General features: G+C 46.4%; 1 pseudogene across 1 annotated transcript; it reads left to right on the top strand.

Moving 5' to 3' along the window:
• Positions 1-316: 316 nt before the first annotated feature.
• On the top strand, positions 317-2,325 carry LOC308416449 (heat shock protein HSP 90-beta-like; annotated as a pseudogene). The gene has a single exon. The product of its transcript is annotated as a heat shock protein HSP 90-beta-like (transcript).
• Positions 2,326-6,247: the final 3,922 nt, after the last annotated feature.

Raw genomic sequence — 6,247 nt, 5'->3', positions numbered from 1 at the left:
ACACACTCTAGGGTGACATCGGAGGCCACACTGTTTTGTGACACCCATTAGGTCTCTTGACTCTGATGGTCATCTGCCAACCAGTGGGGAGGCTCACACACTTAGATGATGACAGCAATAACTCTCAGTTGGCCATATTTTGAAATTGAGTTTTAAGACAAACTAAACAAGTTGTTCATCTGTCCCCTGGTATATGCAGAATGAAAAGCAAATACTGGGTCTCTTGAGTACCCTCACTCAGCCCAGGCTTGTCATGCCAGTCAGACATGGTCTGGGCCCACCCTGCTCTGTACTTCTACTTGGTTTTTCCATCAAGATGCCTGTTGAAGTGCACCATGAAGTGGTGAAAACCTTTGCCTTTCAGGCAGAAATTGCCCAGCTCATGTCCCTCATCATCAATACTTTTCTACTCAAACAAGGAGATTTTCATCCAGAAGTTGATCTCTAATGCTCCTGATTCCCTGGAAAAGATTCGGTATGAGAGCCTGACAGACCCTTCCAAGTTAGACAGTGGGAAAGAGCTGGAAATTGACGTCATCCCAAACCCTCAGGAGTGCATGCTGACTTTGGTGGACACAGGCATTGGCATGACCAAGGCTGACCTCATAACTTGGGAACCATTGCTAAGTCTGGTACAAAGGAGTTCATGGAGGCTCTCCAGACTGGTGCAGACATCTCCATGATTGGGCAATTTGGTGTCGGGTTCTATTCAGCCTATCTAGTGGCAGAGAAAGTGGTTGTGATCACAAAGCACAATGATGATAAGCAGTGTGCCCAGAGTCTTCTGCTGGCGGATCCTTCACCATCCGTGCAGACCAGGGTGAGCCCATTGACCCGGGTACCAAAGTGATCCTTCACCTCAAAGAAGACCACACAGAGTACTTGGAGGAGAGAAGGGTCAAGGAAGTGGTGAAGAAACACAGTTCATAGGCTATCCCATCACCCTTTACTTGGAGAAGGAATGAGATAAGATCAGTGATGATGAGGCAGAGGAAGAGAAGGGTGAGAAAGAGGAGGGAGATAAGGAAGATGAGGAGAAGCCTAAGATCGAGGATGTGGGATCTGATGAGGAGGATGACAGCAGCGAAGATAAGAAAAAGAAAACAAAGGAGATCAAAGAGAAGTACATTGACCAGGGAGAGCTGAATAAGAGGAAGCCTATCTGGACCAGAAATCCTGATGACATCACTCAAGAGGAATATGGTGAATTCTATAAGAGCCTCACCAAATGATTGGGAAGAGCACTTGGCAGTCAAGCACTTCTCTGTAGAAGGTCAGTTGGAATTCAAGGTATTGTTCTTCATTCCCTGGTGAGCTCCCTTTGACCTTTTTGAGAACAACAAGAAGAAGAATATCAAATTGTATGTCCGTTATGTGTTTAACATGAACAGCTGTGATGAGCTGATACCTGAGTACCTCAATTTTATCCGTGCTGTGATTGATTCTGAGGACCTGCCCCTGAACATCTCCCGAGAAACACTCCAGCAGAACAAGATCCTGAAAGTCATCTGCAAATACATTGTGAAGAAGTGCCTTGAGCTCTTCTCTGAGTTGGCTGAAGACAAAGAGAACTACAAGAAATGTCATGAGGTGTTCTCCAAGAATTTGAAGCTAGGAATCCATGAGGATCCCACTAACCATCGCCGCCTCTCTGAGCTCCTTCGCTATCATACCTCTCAGTCTGGAGATGAGGTAACTTCCCTGTCAGAGGATGTGTCTTGGATGAAGGAGACCCAAAGTCCATCTACTATATCCTGGTGAAAGCAAAGAGCAAATGGCCAACGCTGCCTTTGTGGGGCGTGTGTGGAAATGGGGCTTGAGGTGGTGTGTATGACTGAGCCTATTGATGAGTACTGAGTGCAGCAGCTCAAGGAATTTGATGGAAAGAGCCTGGTCTCAGTGACTAAGGAGCCTAGAGCTCCCAGAGGATGAGGAGAAGAAGAAAATGGAAGAGAGCAAGGCAAAGTTTGAGAATCTCTGCAAGCTCATGAAGGAGATCTTGGACAAGAAAGTTGAAAAAGTGACAATGTCCAATAGGTTTGTGGCTTCACCCTGCTGCATTGTGACCAGCACCTATGGCTGAACATCCAACATGGAACAGATCATGAAGGCCCAGGCACTATGAGACAGCTCTACAGTGGGCTACATGATGGCCAAGTGAGGATCCCCAAACTCACTCCAACCATATCTACCGCATGACTGAACTAGGCCTGGGCATTGATGAAGATGAGGTCACTGCAGAAGAGCTCAGTGCTGCTGTTCCTGATGAGATTCCCCCCACTGGAGGGTGATGAGGATGCCTCTCACATGGAAGAAGTGGATTAAAGGCTCCTGGGAAGCCTGTGCCCTCTGTATAGTATCCCTGTGGCTCCCCCAACAGCCTTGACTTGGCCTGGTTCTGCTCATGTCTACAAGAATCTCTTCTATCCTGGCCTTGTGCCTTAAAGCAGGAAGATCCCCTCCCACAGAATAGCAGGATTGGGTGTTGTGTATTATGGTTTATTTCTGTTTGTTTTATTTTGTTCTGAAATTAAAAGTATGCAAAATAAAGAAGATGCAGTTTTTTAAAAAAGCAAATACTGGTTGTAATTTACCAAAATGTCAACTCAAATTAATTTTTGTAAACTTCATTGAAATACAACCTATTTGCAGAAACTTGTGGGCACACAAATGCATGAAAACTTGACAGGAAGCCATTGTGGATCTAACACTTTAGACCACAAAAGTCAGGGTGCCCAAGCCTTACCCCAAGACTCCTGTTGCTATAATTATTATCCCTTCCCCCTCTTTGTTAATGGTTGCCTGCACTTCAGTTACATATATGATTTACTTCTTATGTTTACTGAACACCTGCTATGTGCAAGGCATTACATGACTTTCCAGTGGATTCAAATGACTTTCCCTGGCTGTATCCCAGTAGGCTATGTGTGTGTAATCACAGTTAGTGTGGACATAGCTCTGTGTGACACCAACAGGAAGTGCCCTACTAACTAACAGGAAGCATCTTCTCATCATAGGGGCTAGAAATCACAGAAGTCAGGCATAGGAGGAGGGGTTATATGTATTTGTAATATGTATGTGTGTATATGTATGTGTGTGTGTGAGGTCTATATGTTTATGTGTGAATATGGGTCTCTGTGTGTATGTGTCTGTCTGCATCTTTGTGTACATATGTGTGTGCATACGTGTGTCTACATATGTGCTTTCATCTCTGTTTCACGCACATCTGTGAGTGAATAGTATGAAAGATGGTCTCTACTATGACTTTTTAAATCCCAATCTACACAGCTCCCAACTCACATCTGTGCGCTCAGGATGGCATCACACTTGAGGGTGAGTCATTTGGAATTTGTGTATCTACTAATTCAACAGAGTAATTGGGTTTCTCAGCTGTCTGGAAGTTTCTTGAGCTCACTTCTCTGTGCTCTGAGTAAACATAGCAATAGTGAACGATGCCACCCCTAGGTGTTGGAGAGCCGGAGGTGGTTTTAGGAAGCCATTGTCTGGGGCTGTGGAGGAAATGGCTCGGTTTAAAAAGGGTGTGTTTTTCATGCACAAGTACCTGAGTTCAGTCCCCAGAACCCATGCATATAGCCAGACACACTCATCCACACAGATGCATAAACACACACACACACACACACACACACACTCATCCACACAGATGCATAAACACACACACACTCATCCACACAGATGCATAAACACACACACACACACACACTCATCCACACAGATGCATAAACACACACACACACTCATCCACACAGATGCATAAACACACACACACACACATGCACATAGATGCATAAACACACACACACACACACACACACACACTCACTCACTCACTCATCCACACAGATGCATACACACACAAATAATTCATCTTGTGTGACAATCACCACAAGAGACATGATGTTCAGTGAAAGCGCAACCACCAAGCCTCCTCTGCACAGCTAAAGTGCTTCAGCTTTCCTCCAATCTTCCTGTGGGCTCCACCTCTGATGCCTGGAGCCAACAGGAGGGCTGGGGAAGGAAACCCCGCCCTACCCTTCCCCGCCCCCACCATGGCCCCTCCGGGAACCCAGCTTCCATCCTGCTGGCTGTTCAGGATTTTGGCGATTTGTGTTCTCTCCTACTAGGCACTTTGGAGAAAGAGAGCCCAGCTGTATATTGGTCTAAATGGATCTGGGGTTAGATGCTGCTGCCTACCCGACTCGCTCCTGGCTTCGTTCCACAGTCCCATAACCTACTCGGTTATAGTAAAAGTAACTGGGTAGCTGAGAGCACTATATTGAAACACTTCCATGGAAATTGAAGCACCAGGCAGGTCTGGGCTCTCAGCGAGAGCCAGGTCCCTTTCCCTGGAGATGAGACAAGCCTGCAATCAGGCCTAAGTCGGGTCCTGAGCTTCCTGGCTGAAGTGAAACAAGGGCTTGTATTGTTCTAGTCCAGGTGAAAGAAACGTTCCTAAGCTTTCGGGAAATGCAGGCGTTTTTTCTGGTTCTACAGACTATGGTCCGAGACAACTTTTATGCTGTAAGCAGTTAGGATTGGCAACCATGATTCTTGTCCTCTCATTCTCCCACTGAAAAGCCAGATCTCTCCTTTGCAGCTGTGCAGCAAGCTTGTGCTGGCCCTTTGATGGAAGCTGCTAACCTGAGATTTGGTACTCCGATACTCAAATTGGAAGGCTAATGGAGTCAAGACTGTGATGGGCTAGTCCATCTTTTCACCTTTTATTGCCTTACAATAATAATGTGCAGAAAGTGGTGGGAGGGAGGAGGGAGATCCCGAGAGGGAGGGCGCTGTCCATCCTGTTTGATTGGCTCCATTTACTGTGGGGCTCAGTGAGTGCAGGGATCATGGAAATGCTTTAGGGCAGTGATTCTTAGCCTTCGCAATGCTGTGACCCTTTAATACAGTTTTTCATGTTGTGCTGACACCCCGCACACACACACACACACACACACACACCCACCATAAAATTATTTTGTTACTACTTCATAATTGTAATTTTGCTACCTTTCTGAATCATAATGTAAATATTTGATATGCAGGAAATCTGATAATCGACCCCCTCAAGGAGTCTCAACCTACCCCACAGGTTGAGAACTGAGGCTCTAGAGCCTTGGAAGATGTAGGTGAGGTAGGACACCTGGACGGTCTTCACTGTTTTCACTGGGGTCTGTGAAGGAGAAGGTCACTCTGGGGTCATTTGTGCTGGAAAGTCACATTGGCACTGAGCTGAGACCTGAGGGAGCTGCTGTCACTTTATGAAAGAGCTTGTGGGTTCCAGCATCATGGCTTTGTTCCCAGGGCTATTGGCCAGAGAAGGCAAAGCCAGGAGCCTTCTTTCCAGGGATGCTGGCACTGGGAGGCGAGGATGCCTCTTTCTCTCTCCTTGCCTAGAAATCCCCAAATTTGGCTTTATTTGCAACTTCAAGCCAAAAGTGTGAAAGGTTAACTAAAATCATATGCCTTTTTTTATAGAGGAATTTAAAACACAAACACACATACACAAACATGCACACATGAAAGCACATGGACATGCACACCACATGCACACATACATGTACACATATGCATATATACTACATACACACATAGTACATGCACATACAACATGCACACTCTCACACATGCAGGCAAATATACATGCATACCACATGTACACATACACACATACCACTTCATACACATATATTATGTATACATACAACATACACACTATCACACATATAAACACAGTGTGTGCATGCACACACACACACAATAGCATAAGAGCATGAGTGTGTCCCTCTGACACATACAGGCCTCCACCAGGAGAAGCAAAGGTGGGGAACCACAGAGCGCTGCCTCACCACACTGAGGCTTTATGGAACTGGGATGCTGGGTGTCCCCAGAAGTACTCTCAGTCCCAGAAGCTAGCCAGTGGCAGGCAGGCAGTTGCTTTGAGGGTACCTGCATCACCCACAGCACGGTGGCAGTTGGTTGGTGTTTTCAGAATGACTCAGAAGCACAGCTCAAAGCTAAGTGCTCCATTCACACAGTCTATGCCACCAGGGTTGGGTGCCTGCTTTTTGTGGCCAGCCCATTTCTCCTTCCACATCACCTGTACCAGGGGACTAACTTCCCCTTCACCACCACCAGCAGTGCACACCCTGTACAGTTTTGCTTAGGCGAGAGCAGCTCCTCTAATCTAGTGGAGCAGATGGGGGATGTGAGGCTGCTGGTGCATCAG

Source organism: Micromys minutus (assembly GCF_963924665.1).
Source record: "Micromys minutus genome assembly, chromosome: 2".
Classification (NCBI taxonomy): domain Eukaryota; kingdom Metazoa; phylum Chordata; class Mammalia; order Rodentia; family Muridae; genus Micromys; species Micromys minutus.
Note: the sequence above shows the minus strand (reverse complement) of the source record. Positions and strands in the feature narration are given on the sequence as shown.